The following is a 15604-nucleotide window of genomic DNA, read 5'->3' on the forward strand; positions in this document are numbered from 1 at the left end:
ACGGCAGAGGAGCAGTAAACGGACGGGAGCAACACACTCCAAGAGACCTGATATAGATGGGGGACGGCGAACAAGGGGTCTCGTAGCAATGGAACAACAACGCTGATGGGACTGAAAAAAGAAAGAATCTTTATCTGGGTGAGCGTGAGCAGGAAGGACTCGTCAAGGGCCACATGCAAACGAAGATTCCATTTGGCAGCGCGGCGGAACAGAACACTGGTGCAATATCGCTCACCAAAGAAGACCTGCTGTCGGTCCTGGCCAAATTCAAAGGGCAACTAACAGACATGGTCAAGGCAGAGGGGGCGAGCATCAGAGAGGAGCTATCGCAAGCCATCAAGAACAACCGGAAGAACATTGACGCATTGGGAGTGTGTGTGATGGAGATGGAAGGGGGCCTAACGGAGCTTAACGCAAAAGAGCCTGACTGGACACAACAAACGAAGGAGACCAAGGAGCGACTCTGGGTGCTGGAGGAGGGGTGTGAGGACCTGGAAAACAGGTCGAGAAGGGACAATATATGGATCAAAAACCTGGGGGAAGGAGTGGAGGGTAACGACCTGGAGGCTTGCATATGAGAACTGTTTGAGTCTTTGGTGGAAGGAGAGGCAGCCCAGAACATAGAGATAGAGAGAGCGCATAGTGGGGAGCAGGAGAATGGACCCAAGGGCGAGACTCGAGACGTCTTAGTCAAAATGCACAACTTAAAGGATAAGGTACAGTTAATAGGGGCCTCCAGGGCAAAGGGCAAGATGCAAGTGAGGGAAAGCGAAATACGGCTTTATGAAGATCTGTCCCAGGCCACACTGGCGAGGAGACGCGCTCTCAAGTCATTAACTGAGGAAATAAGAGGAAACTAAGATACAGGTGGCTCTTTCCGACACGGATACAATTCCGCATGGGCAACGAAGAAAAGATGGTCGCCCAGGTAGAGGATGAACTGGGGGCCCTGGGAATGGCCTCAAAGGAGGTGAGAATATGGGAACCCACATGCAAAGAGCAACGTTGGAGGCTCGACCCGGGATGCAGAGCTGGTCGATGAAAAAGGCAAGGAAAGCCTGAGGAGGAGCAATGCATGTGAAGTCGGTACTCGCAGTAAATGTAAATAAAGGACTAGAATATAGGCTGATGTTCGGTAAGAAGTAGGGGTTAGAAGGGCGGGGGGAGCGCAATACCACTCACGGTTCATCAGGGGAAGGCACGTCAAGAACCTGGACAAGGATCAAGGGATAACAGTAGGGGTGGAACATAACCAGTCTAAAGGGTGGGGAGAGACAAGGAGGGGACGGCTCAAACACACAAAGGACCCAGACTGTGCCGGGGGATATGATGGGGGGGGGGGGGGAAAACTAACTAAAGCGGGATGTATAGATTGAGGTCCTGGAATGTGAGGGGCTTTACAGCCCCAGCAAGAGGGTAGCAGTCCTGAGAGATCTGGACAAGGAGGAACCAGAAATAGTGTGCCTACAGGAGACGCACCTAATGAAGGAAGATGAGGGGCGCATGCACAGCTGGGGCTACCCACAGGTGTACCATGCCACGGCAAGATCTAAGCGCGCTGGGGTGGCAATTCTAATCCACAAAAGCATTAGAATCGAGGAGATCTGGGTGAAACTGGACACAGAAGGGAGATTTATGCTGGTGAAAGGGAAAATAGGGGGCGAGAGGTACACTTGGGCATTATTCTACGCACCGAACCAGGTTCAAGAAGGATTCTTGGAGGGGTTCCTGGAAGAGCTTAGAAAATTTGGGGAAGGGGAGATGGTCATAGCGGGGAATTTTAATCTGGCAGCAGACCCTGTATGGGATAGGTCGGGGGTGCTGAGGATACATTCAACGGGGACGATGTCCAGGCAGTTGCTGGCCATGCTCTGGGAGGAGGGGCTTTGCGATGTGTGGAGGACAAGACATCCACAAGAAAGAGATTACTCTTACTACTCCCGCGTCCACAAGACCTACTCCAGAATGGATTACTTGATGGCAAACCGAGGCATAGTCCAAGCGACCAGTAGTATACAAATGGGCAACAAGACATTGTCAGATCATGCGCCGGTCACACTAGAATGGGAGGGTGGCAACACCAGGAGAGGGATAGGGGCATGGAGGCTGGAGGATTACTTAATCAGATACCAGGAAGTGAGGCAACAGATCGAGAACGAAATGCGGGAACTTGATGGGGGTGAAGGGAAGGGGGGTGGTAACCCAGGGGAAAGATGGGATGCGTTCAAGCAGCACATAAAGGGGTTACTCATAGGAGCAGCAAAGAAGATGCGAGAGAAGCGGAGGGAGGTGGAGGAGGTCCTAGAGTAGAGATAGAACTAGAGGAAAGGCACAAAGAAAAAGGTACAAAGAAAGTGGCGAGGGAATTACCGCATGCGAGAGGGCAGCTGACGAATAAAGTAGTTGAGAACACTCCTGAGAAGCAGACAAACAGGGCAACAAAGTGGGAACAGCGCTGGTGAGACAAATGAGGGCTAAAGAACAGAAATCGTTTATAGACTCGCTGGAGGATAAAGGGGGCAGGCAAATGGGGACCGAAGGAGCCAAGAGAAACATTGTAAGGGATTTCTACGCAGTGCTATATAGGAAAGAGGGAAACAAACTACTTATCTGGCAGGTTGGGAAGGGCTTAGGGTAACACCCGAACAAAGGGAACAGCTAGAGGAGCACTTAGGGTTGGAAGAGGTACAAAGGGTGATAGCTTGGTTTAAGGCGAATTAAAAAGGCCCGGGGAATATGGCCTAATGGTGATATTCTACACAACATTTAGTGACTCACTGGCCCCAATTCTCACAAACGTATTCAACCACTTCAGAGAGACAGGCGAAGTCACTACATCCATGAACATGGCACAGATCACCCTGATCCCAAAGGCAGGGAAGAACCCGCATGTGTGTTCCTCATATCGACCCACAGCGCTCATCAATGTGGATGGCAAGTTATACGCAAGGGTGTTAGCAGCAAGACTGGAAGGGATATTGCCGGGGCTGGTGATACAGGATCAAACCGGGTCCATTCAGGGCCGGAACACGATTGACAACATAAGAAAGGTATTGCATGTGATTAACAATGCGGGGAAGAGGCCACTCCCACCTGCCTGATGATGTTAGACACCAAAAAGGCATTTGATCGAGTCAACTGGGCCTTCATGGAACAAACATTATTGAGGGTGGGACCGGGGCCAAACTTTGTGCAAATGATACAGGCACACTATAGGAATCCACAAGCCAGGATAAGTCAACGGGTGGCTAACAAATCAATTTTTTTTAAACTTTATTTTTAAACTGACATTAAACATATGGGATATATCGATAAAAGAGCCTCGTAATTCAACATTGGATATTTGTAACAAGAATATTCCATCAGTCTTACATAGACATTATTACAAAACTTGAGAATATCAGAAAAGGAGGGGGGGAATAAAGGGATAGCATTATATAACTTATTGGCTGCTGCTCTAAGCAGCTCAGTCATCGTGTACATCTGCTGCCTTTTGTAGGTATTCCCTGAGAGGGGCCCAGATGTCCTTCGGTCTGGAGATAGTTTGTATGCCACGGATATATGCTTCTTCGCTGTCTTGAACATTTATGAGGTCTCTGAGCCAAAGTCTGTGCGTAGGGTGGGTATTGGATTTCCATTTCTTCAGGATGTTTCGCTTTGCCACAGCTCCTCCTATTGTGAATAGTCTACGGGTCTTCGTGGAGACCTTACCTATGTCCCCCCGTAGATAGTTCAGTGGTGTTGCTGGGATATGGATTTTCAAAATTTCACTCATGGTTGCTGCTATCTCTTCCCAGAATCGCTTTATTGTAGGGCACTCCCAATACATGTGTATCGCATCAGCAGTTGCTGCACTACACTTGGGGCATGTGGTTCGTTTATCTGGGTTGAATGTGGCTATCCTGTGCGGAGTGATATGCAGGTGATTTAGAATTTTGAACTGTATCAACCTAAAGTTAGTACATAGCGAGACAGATTTAGTATACCTGCAGTAGTTCACCTATTGTTGTTCGGTGATTGTCACGTGTAGGTCCCTTTCCCATTTGCTTTTCATGACATTCCGGGATGGGGCATTACGTTGTATTGCTCTGTACAAAGTAGGGACGTTACTGGTGAAGCCTTCCTGATTTAGGATGTCAGATAAGAATTTATGTATTGGTGGTGCGTTCGGGAAGGATACCCATTTTTTCCTGCATACCGCTTTCATTTGTTTATATTGCAGGGTCGTGATTAGGCCGGGGCCCGTTCTAGTTTGGATTTCCGCAGCTGTAAGGAACCTCCCTTCAGGAAAAAGGTCACTTATTTTGGCCTCCATATTCGGGTCCCATCTTTTTTTAATGGTACTGTCCATAGTAGGTTCAAGAGCAGGGTAATTCCACAGCGGCAGATGTGGCCAATATGGAGTGTCACATCCCACTCTCAAGTATCCATGACCATGCTCACACTGTTGAGGATAATGGGTCTGCTAGCACTTTCTCCTCTGCAATCCTGGCAAATATCATGCTCTTTAGATCGAACGGCGAAGCCGCAAACTCTTCAGCTTGGACGTGCTGAACTGTTCTTTGGTGTTGTACCAGAACTTGGCAACGTATGCTTGTGCAAAGTTATAGTATAGGAGAAAATCCAGAGCCGCCAACCCTCCGGTGTCATGACTCTCGCATAGCTTTGTCCAACTCATTCAGGTGTGACCCCTTCCCCAGACGAAGCTGGTCACCTTACTTCGTAGGGTATAACATTTTTTAGATCCTGGCCATATTGGTATTCCACTGAACAGGTATAACAGCTTCGGCACCACCACCATCTTGAGTAGGGAGATACGGCCATACATGGACAGTGGCAACTTTACCCAGACATTGAGCTTGTGTTCCAGCAATGTTAGGAATGGCACATAGTTGTTAATGTAAAGGGTTTGTTTATCTGTTGCCATTACTATTCCCAGGTATTTCGTGCTGGTTGGAGACCATCAGAAGCCCTCCATGGATGCAAATCTACTCGTGGAGTCAGACAAAGGGATGATTTCAGACTTGGCTTGATTTATCTTGTACCCCGAGTGTTTACTGAAAACTTCAACATCCTGTGTTAGGCAGAAACCTGTGCAGTTCCCTTAGGGACCACTGCAAAAAGATTAAGACTACAGGAGTAAGCAGTAAACCCACTTGGTAGCAGTCTGTACCACACAGATTCACTTGGTAGCTGTGGCTGAGCAGTCAGACTTCCCTCAAGAAGGGTTAGGCAGTATGAAGAGTATACACAATAGGTACAGAGATACAGTAGCACAAGCAAACACTGACCAGAGCTTTGGTGTAAAAGTATATAATTATTTATTTAAAGACACACTTGTAAATTACACTAGCACAAAAGAGGTAAGTAAATTTAGCACACAGTCACTATTATATATATATTTTTCTGAGGCTTGTGGAGTCTGCATAGATCACATGCTGTGCATAGGCCGACCTCTAGTGGAAGCTGCCGAGTATTACAGTTTGTTTTTCGAAACTCGAAAATGGGCGTCGACACAGGGAGTGCCAGTAATACTATCCCTAGTGTGACGTCCACTGTACCCATGATCCCTCACGGGTCTAGGATCCTCAGATTGTTTTTTTCCGCCATGCTGGTCGGAAGCACTGAGCGGAGTTCCCTGACTTAGTCAGATTTTGCAAATATTGTTATATATTTCCCCATTTATTCCACCTATACGTCGAGTCTCCGAACATAGACACTCGACGCCGGATCGGAGAAAAGTCAACCGTCGAACTACAGCGACGGATTTGGGCCTCAGAAGGCCTCGGCCCGGGCCTCGGAAGTCCTCTGGACTCGGCCCTGCAAGTAGGGAGAGTGGGGGGTGGCACATATCCTACACTCTGATTAATATAGGTACATTGCTTATATTCCTACACTCCCAGCCCACTGCCACAGGGTGCTTATGGAGGGTACCCCTTTTCAATTTTGCCCCAAGTGCAACCGCAAGTATCCTTGGGTTGACAGACACGCCACATGTAACCTCTGCTTGCCGAGGGACCACCCCGAGGCGAATTGCAGAGCGTGCAGTCGGTTCAAACCGAAGACCCTTAAGGACCGTTCGACAAAGCGTTGGGCCCTCCACGCCAGGCGACAAGAGGCCATGGCCGCGGAGGGTGCCTTCAGCGATGGCAGCAACGCCGTACTTTCGGACGGCGAGGGCAATGTGGCGTCGATGGACAGCCAAGCGCAAGTCCCCGACCTCGGAAGGTTGTCCGGCAGGGCAGCTATGGGGAAGACACCCGGCGACACGAGCGCTACCCACACCACTTCCAGCAAACAAAGGTCCACGAGACTCGACGCGCACGTCGAGTTCTCAGAAAGAGGCACGTAGAGAACGGTCCACCGAGTCAGTGTCCTCTGGGCGTTCACGTTCGAGATCGCCTCATGACACCAGGCAACCCTCCACTGTTGCTAAGAGTGCCTCGCTCCCCTTAGTGACTGAGGTTCGGTCGTCGGAGGACGACGCCAACCTCTACCCCCAGGCCGCACTCCAGGAGTCGGCGTCTGCAGGCAGCGCGAAGGCTGCTACCGAATCCCTTACACTCTCCAGAAACAGGGACTCTACCCCCGAATCTCGGCGCCAGGCATCTAAAAGCTCTGATAGGGCCCACAAATCGGGGAAACACTCTTCCACCCGCGGGGAGGGGGAAAAACAACGAAGTAAGCAGTCCACTCCTGAACTACATTCTACTCCACCTAAACAGACGGACAAGTGTCAGTCTCTTGTCCCTAATGCCCCTGTTCAGGCCAATAGGTCTAGTCAGGATGAAACAGGGAAAGCACTCCAGAATAGTTATTCCCAGTTCAAGGGAATGGTCCAGTGATGACATAGACAGAGTAATGTCAACAATGTCATCATTGGCAGATTTCTACGCCAAAAACCCGGAACACTTTCTCTTATACCCCAGAAGGGTCAACTCCCTCAGGCTATAAGGATCCTATACCCCCAAGTAAGAAGTCCCGGGGTGAAGCACCAACTCAGTCTTCAGACCCCTTCTATATACAGCCCTATTCTCAATATCAGGAAGATCCATCCTTTGGTGAGGATCCAGACGTGAGCATGTTCGAAGAACAAACTGGGACGGGCTATTATGGGGATGATGAGGACCAAGAGGAGGAGGAGGAGGAGGACGACGACGACCCAGATACATACAGGGTAGATTCCCCGGTAGAGAAAGAGCCCACGGTTACCGACTCCCCTGTCGACAACCAGCCTCTCCTAAATGGGGTCCTGTCCAGAGCGGCACAGCACTTCCACATTGACACCCAAGGTGCTCAGGAAGAGCGGGATTTTGCAGAGGAAATGGTGGGAGAAAGGAGACCTGTTGCTCAGGCCATCCCTATCCTTAAGTCAATACAAAGGAGGATAGACCCTTCCCTTGTTAACCCCAATCTCACTAGCGCAGTAAACCCCAGAATTGAAAAGCTTTTCAGGGCAGCCCAATCTGACCCACTGTACATAAGGGGACATCTCAACCCGGACTCCCTGGTTGTTGCAAACACCCGTAAGAGGGCGGGAACACCCTTGTCATCGTCCGAAGCTCCCCCCGACAAGGAGAGCAAGAAGATTTATGGCTTGGGCAGGAAAGTAGCCTCCACTTCTGCCTACCAGGCAAGGATCGCCAACTCCACCACCCTGCTGGCTAGTTACAACTGCCACCAGTGGAAAGAAGTCCCGGCTCTCATAGACTCCGCCCCAGAACCCTTAAAAAGCCAATTGGCACGAGTTTCGGCAGAGGGGACAGCCGTGTCAGGTTGCATTTTAAAATCAGCCTTTGATGCCACGGATAACGCTGGCAGATTAATTGCTGAAAGCACGGTCATCAAGAGGCATGCTTGGCTACGGCAGTCTGGTTTCAAGGCCGAGACCCAAGCATCATTGATAGATAAGCTGGTGGAGCCGGATCTATTGTTTGGAAAGGAGGTCGAGGACGCGCTGAAGAATGCCAAGGACGAGTACGAGACACTAAAGTCCCTAGGGCAACTAACCAACAAACCCCCTAACCAGAGAGGGAATGGCAATTTTCTTCGGCCTCGCGGACAAAACTCCCAAAGAGGCTCAAACTATTCCCAAGGCCAGGGTACTCCATGGAACACTAACCAGCAGTCTACCCAGAGTTATGGCAGGGGTAACAAAAGAGGTTGTGGTAGGGGTAGAGGCAGTCCCAATAAAGGAGGGGTCACGCCTCCACCAAAACAGTGACGCTCCGTTCAGGGTCCCTTCTCACGCATCCCCAGTAGGGAGACGCATTTCCATCTTCACCCAAGCTTGGGAAGGGATCACATCAGACAGATGGGTGCTGTCCACAGGATACTGCATAGAACTCCTAGAGCGTCCCCGAAACCAACCTCCACGACAAAGAATACACTCCTTAGACCACCAGAAGATCCTACTCGAAGAGATCGAAAATCTTCTCGCAAAGGACGAGATAGAACTCGTCCCTGGACACCAGGTAAACAAGGGTATTTATTCAACTTACTTCCTTGTGCCAAAAAAAGATTTGACAATGCGCCCAGTATTGGACGTACGGCCTGCAAACAAGTATGTCAAGCCCCAAATATTTCGCATGACTACTCTCCAGGAGGTAATTCCCCTCCTAAAAAAGGGGGATTACATGGGAACATTGGATATGAAAGATGCCTATTTTCATATTTCCATGTTCCCAGCGCACAGAAAATATCTGCGCTTCAAGGTGGACAGTCAGCACTACCAGTTCAAGGTACTGGCCTTTGGGATAGCCTCGGCTCCAAGAGTATTCACCAAGGTACTGGCGGTGCCGGCGGCACACCTACGCAGGGAGGCAATCCCAGTGTACCCTTATCTGGACGACTGGCTCATCACGGGGGAGACCCCAGTAATTTGCAGGACAAACATTCAAAGAACGATCGACCTCCTCTCCGTATTGGGCTTCTCCATAAACGAGAAAAAATCAAGTCTGGTGCCCAGCAACTCCAAGCAGTTCTTAGGAGCTGTTCTAAATACTCAAGAGGGGTTGGCTTTTCCTTCAGAGGAAAGAATTCGTAATATACTACTGCAAATTCCGCAATATCAAACCGGTCGCCAGATAACAGTACGCAAAGCAATGCGTTTGCTGGGCATGATGGCGTCATGTATTTACCTGGTCCCCCACGCGCGCCTGCGCATGCGTCCCATGCAAGAATGGTTGGCGAAACTGTGGTCTCCGGCAAGTGGTCAGTGGGACGATCTAGTGGTCGTTTCGCCAACACTTGTACAAAGCCTCCACTGGTGGACAAGAGACAATCTATCCAAGGGGAAACCCTTTTACGATCCAGAGATACAGGCGGTAGTCACGACGGACGCATGCCTGACAGGATGGGGAGCTCACCATCTCCACCACACAGATCAGGGTCTCTGGTCTCACACAGTGGCCAAGAATCACATCAACCTGCTAGAGCTTCTGGCAGTTTTCAGAGCACTTCAAGCGTTCGCACCCCACCTACTGAACCTGTCGGTGCAGATCCCGACGGACAGCACGACAGACATGTTCTACCTGAACAAGCAAGGAGGGACTCATTCGCCAAATCTGTCCAGACTTGCCCAGAAAATTTGGATATGGGCACTCAGACGGAACATCTTTCTGTCATCTCAACATGTTCCAGGGGATCTCAATTCTCTAGCAGACGCTTTGAGCAGAGATCCCCTTCCGGAGGAACACGAATGGTGTCTACACAGAGAAATCGTAGAAGATCTCTTCTCTCAGTGAGGTTTCCCCACTATAGACCTATTAGCCACAAGCGAAAACAGACAGTGCCCAGGATTTGCATCCAGGTTCCCCCAACCAGACTCCCAGGGGAACGCCCTGTGGATTAACTGGTCAGGGATGTTTGCGTACGCTTTTCCACCAACTCCCCTCATCAGGAAGGTGGTGAACAAGATGAACAGAGAGTCGATGACGCTCGTCCTAGTTGCTCCCATGTGGGCGAGACAACTGTGGTTTCCACACCTACGCAGACTCTCGGTGTGCGATCCCATCAAACTCCCGGGCTGGTACAATCTTTTGTCCCAGCACCAAGGTCAGAAGGTGCATCCTCTACCCAACTCCATGAACCTAGCAGCATGGCTCCTGAGGTCATAGAGTTTGGACATCTCAATTTACCACAGAGGTGTATGGACATCCTAAAAGAGTCTAGGAAACCGAACACGAGGCATTGCTACTTCGACAAATGGAAGAGATTCGTTATCTGGTGCCAGAATAAACAAATCAACCCTGTTGATTGCACTCCTTCCACAATCGTGACATACATGCTCCACCTGCTGGACGCAGGGTTGGTTTTCAACTCACTAAAGGTACACCTGGCAGCACTGTCAGCGTACACCACCTCACATAGCAAGGTGTCGTGGTGGAAGGTACCCGTGGTTAAAGCCTTCATGGAGGGAGTAAAGAGACGTCATCCTGAATGGGACCTGAACGTGGTGCTATCTAAACTCATGGGCCCCCCATTCGAGCCCATGCATAAGACAAGTCTCAAACACCTGACCTATAAGACTGCCTTCTTAGTAGCCATTACATCCATAAGAAGGGTCGGTGAAATTCAGGCTCTGTCAGTGCAGGATCCTTTCTTTACTATTCATAAGGATAAACTGGTTTTATGGACACACTCTAGGTTCTCACCTAAGTTTATTTCTAAATTCCATGTAAACCAGTCCATAGAGCTTCCGACTTTCTTCCAAAACCCACAAAGCTCGGCTGAGGTTAAACTACACACCCTAGATGTGCGTAGGGTGGTCCTTTACTAGGTAAACAAGACCAGACCGCTTAGGAAAACAGATCAACTGTTTGTCTCCGTAGCCGCAGGCAAAGAGGGAGATTGCGTCTCTAAGGGTGCCATCTCCAAGTGGATTGTCAACTGTATCCAGTTGTGTTACTCTCTTTCTGACAAAACGTTGCCTTTTATGCCCAGAGCCCACTCGACAATAGGTATTGGGGCCACTCTGGCTTTCATTGCAAATGTTCCCCTTGACACCATTTGCAAAGCAGCTACTTGGAGCTCTATTCACACTTTTACTCAGCACTACTGCATTGACACCCATTCCAAGACAGATACTCAAGTGGGACAAGCGGTTCTAAGACATTTATTTGCTCATGACCCTTCTCAAATCCCACCTCCTTCTAACACTGCTTGCTAATCTATGCACAGCATGTGATCTAAGCAGATTCCACAAGCCTCAGAAGGGATACATTACTCACCGTAATCGTATTTCTGATGCTTGTATCTGCTTAGATTCACATGCGACCCACCCTTCCTCCCCTGAGAGAAGGCGCATGGATGCTTGTAGTCTTATCTTATCTGTCTTCTATCTGCTTGGATCATCTGTACTCAAGCTACTCCTCATGCTACCTCATGTCAGAAAAAATACAATCTGAGGATCCTAGACGCGTGAGGGATCATGGGTACAGTGGACATCACACTAGGGATAGCATTACTGGCACGCCCTGTGTAGATGCCCATTTTCGAGTTTCGAAAAACAAACTGTAATACTCTGCAGCTTCCACTAGATGTCGGCCTGTGCACAGCATGTGAATCTAAGCAGGTACAAGCATCAGAAATACGATTACGGTGAGTAATGTATCCCATACAGCCCTTATTACTTATTAGACAAGTCTTAGTGAGAAACACCACTTATTTTCAGACAGAAGTGAGCGCTTAACATAAGATGGCACTCTAATAAGTTATCAAAAAGGGAGGGGAAAAAGGCAGAGTTATGGAAGCACACAAATTTCAATACTTTTTAAAGAACCACAGTAAGGCAGGATAGGCAGAGTTCTACTGGAGAGCAAGGGAGTCAATTGCAAGGCCCACTCTTGGAGAGAGCAAGCAGAAGGGGTCCAGGTTCACACAGTGGGGTTATGCCTAAAGAGTCTTGTAGATAGTTCGCACACAAAGAATGAAATTAAAGTCAGGAAAAGTTAGCTAGGTTGTCCCAGACCATCCCAGGTTAGAAAGTCGAGGCTTTACTGTCACCCCGAACGATCTGTCGCAAGGGAAGCCAGCGGGACACAGTACCTTAAGTGTGAAGGAAGCTCCAGCGGGGGCAGTTGTTCCTGGCAGCGGTTGCAAGTCAGTGTTTCGTCCAGAGGAAGAGGAGGTCTCGCTGTGGAGGAAAGCAGAAGGTCGTTGCACTGCCAGGGAAGAAACCAGCCACGGAGTTCCTTCGGTGAAAAAGGTACTACCCTTCTCTTCGTGGTAGTGGTAAGCCATGGTATTCTGGTTGCCAGGGTGCTTGGCACGGGCAAGGCGGCCACGAGATGCTCCAGGAAGGTGAAAAGAAGGCAAAACTGGTTATCCCCACCAGTCAAAGGAAGAAGACACTCTGGACTGGAGATCTCCTCTGTCGTTGGGGAAAAGTGGTGAGACGGTCCAGCAGGGCTCCACCGGTGGTGTCGTTGCAGGTCGGCTCAGCTTCTCCCTCCTCGGATTCTTAGGTCCTGTGGCGACTTCTGAAGTTCCAGTCCCCAAAGCCCTGCTTTTATGCAGCACACCCCCATTCATTCAGCCTAGCTGTCAATCAAACATGCTAAGTGGTGAGCCGGCCGGCTCACCACTTGGGCCAATCACACAAGAGTGCGACTTGAGTTACCACGGTAACTCAGTCCAGGGTGCCTAAACCCCCTCCCACACCCCCTGTGGTACCCAGACAGAGTGGCACCACTTTTGGAGGCTTCTGTGGAGAAGCCCGCCAAAAAGTGGAACAAAGGGCTCGACTTGGGTTGGAGTCACAGAAGAGAACACAAACGGCATTTCAGAATCGAGTACTGGCAAAAAATACCAACCGGTGAATTAATATTAAATAAATAAACCGGCGGTATGTTCGAGGCTATAAGAGTTAAATAATTAAAGTTGGTAGCCTCGAACAATGGGAAAATCCCATAGAGATATATTCGCGGTCGAATATAAAAAGTAGTATCCACTGCCACCAGCCAAAACTCGATCAGGGGACGTGCCCCCTCGAACAGACCCCGGGGCAATCGAATTGCCCCGACCAGTACGTCCACAATATGATGGTGTGTACTGGTTTCTGTTCATAATTTGGGACTAGTAAAGCCAGTGGTGACTTTACATGCCCTGGGAGACAGTAGTCAGTCCCAGGGTATGGAGTCTATGTTGGGGGGTCGCTACGACACCCCTGGGTTACGGCACGGAGGGTGCTGTGTAACCCACATTAAAAACACATGAGACCCTATGGAGTATAAGACCCCATAGCCCATAAAACACATGGAAATATAAAGGGACACCTCAAATCATGTCTAAGAGTGGGAGTAAAAAGAGTCTCACTCTTAGCAGGAGAAAAAAAAATAAACCCCAAAAATCCAGCAGAGCTGCTGGGGGACTCACTAGGTTTGGGAAATTAGCCTTTACAGAGAATTCTCCCTAACATCCTGCATAACTGTTTAAGATTTATATCAGGGTCTCTGAGATATAGCATGGTGTCGTCTGCGTAAAGTGATATGAACTGGGGTGCCCCCATTACCCGGATGCCTCTCCAGGAGTGCTTGTGTCGTAAGTATGCCGCCATCCCTTCAATTGTTAGAGCGAAAAGGAGTGGGGAGAAGGACAACCTTGTCTGGTACCCCTTTGTAGTTCGAAGCTAGGTGACCGTGTCTTATTGGTCCTCACTCTGGCAATTGGCTTGCAATAGAGCAATTTTATAGATCGGAGAAATTCAGGACCAAATCCCATTTTGTGTAATATGGCATACATAAACTTCCATGAAACAGAATCAAACGCTTTCTCAGCGTCTAGAGTTACCGCCACTACCTTTGCTTGGGGGTCCATCTGAGAGGCTATAGCGAAGCATCTCCGCAGATTTAGGGCTGCTGATCGGCCAGGTATGAAGCCAGACTGGTCCGGGTGTATTCATTTGGTCATGTACGGGTTCAATTTATTGATTAAGGCCTTAGGGTAGATTTTGGGGTCCATATTAATGAGCGATGATGGTCTGTAGGAGGAATGATTTTGTGGAGGTTTATGAGGTTTTAATAGGACCGTAATGATGGCTTCTCTCATTGTATCCGGTGAGGAGCCCCTCTCCATAGATTCCTCCCACACTTCCGAAAGCTTGGGGACAAGTTCCTCTGCGAGTGCCTTATAGAGGTCGGCAGGCATGCCATCCGACCCAGGTGCTCTTCCTGACTTAAGATCCTTGTTCGCGGATGGCACTAGAAGACGTTTGGCGGAGACTCAAAGGAACGACCAGTGGATACACGTACCACTCGCATGTACACAATACAAGCTCCAGAATAGACTACATATGGGCCTCGGGTAGCTTGATGGGCGAGATCCAAGATGTAGAGAAAGGACATATATCTGTCAGACCCCGCCCCATTATGGATCACACTCCCCAAAATACGTAAACGGTCAGGTCTCTGGCGCTGGACACTCCCCAGAGATACTGTACACGACCCGGCCCTGAAGGAAACAATAAGGGAAAAGATAGAGGACTACTTCGAAAACAACGACACTCCAGATATATCACCAAGTACAATTTGGGAAGCTTTTAAAGCGGTGATAAGAGGTCAAATCATAGCACTAAAAGCTCAAAAAGACAAAGAACTCTACAAATGGGAAAGCGAATTAGAAAAAAAACTGGAAGAGATAAGAGAAGAGATGTCCAAGAACACATCCCTGAAAATAAAGAGAGCATACCAACACGTCCTGAGCCAGATTGACACGCTCAGAACTAATAGAGCGGAAGCACAACTTCTCAACACAAAGCACTCGTATGCGATGAAATCAAATAAAGCAGACAAACTACTGGCGAGACAATTAAAGGGCAAACAGCAAAACCAAACGGTGCAAACACTGAAAGACCGGCAGGGGTCAATAAGAACGCAATCAAAAGATATCAAAGAAATATTTAGAGACTATTACCAGGAACTCTACACATCACAGAACCCGAACGAACAGGAACAGGGAGCCTTTCTAAAGGAAGTCACGCTCCCAACCATAACAGACGAAAAAACAGCACTGGACGAACCAATAACACCAGAAGAGGTCGCGAAGGCAATCGGAAACCTTCCCAAGAATAAATCTCCAGGACCGGATGGTTTTACAGCTGCCTTTTACAAAACATATGCGGGAACATTGACACCTATCTTGACGGCTCTCTTCAACACCTTCAAAGACACAGCCAACATCACTCCCTCCATGAACGAAGCAAAGTTCCTAGTCTTCCACAAGAAAGGGAAAGACCCAGAAAACCCGAGCTCCTATCGCCCAATAGCCCTGATTAATATCGATGCGAAACTCTACACTAAAGTGCTCGCCAATAGACTCTCACCACTACTCCTGAAGTTAATTCATCAAGAACAAGCAGGATTCATCCCGAATAGGAAAACCCATGATAACATTAGACGAATAATTCATCTTATAGAGAAAGTCGGAATCACAAATATCCCCTCAGCAATACTATCAGTTGATGCGGAAAAGGCCTTTGACCGGGTAGAATGGACAATGCTCTTCGTGACACTGAAGAAAATGGGCATGGGCAACTCATACATAAATATGGTTCAGGCCAATTACAATTCACCAATGGCCAGGATAGCAGTGAATGGAGAACTTT

General features: G+C 48.9%; 1 protein-coding gene across 4 annotated transcripts in view; it reads left to right on the forward strand.

Annotated features, from left to right (window-relative positions):
- The window catches only part of ATAD2B (ATPase family AAA domain containing 2B), a 3113054-nt gene that overhangs the window by 443231 nt on the left and 2654219 nt on the right, over positions 1 to 15604 (forward strand). The gene's annotated exons all lie outside the window — the stretch shown is intronic.

The sequence above is a fragment of the Ambystoma mexicanum genome, chromosome 4p (genome assembly GCF_040938575.1).
Source record: "Ambystoma mexicanum isolate Mex_15411 chromosome 4p, UKY_AmexF1_1, whole genome shotgun sequence".
NCBI classification, from domain to species: domain Eukaryota; kingdom Metazoa; phylum Chordata; class Amphibia; order Caudata; family Ambystomatidae; genus Ambystoma; species Ambystoma mexicanum.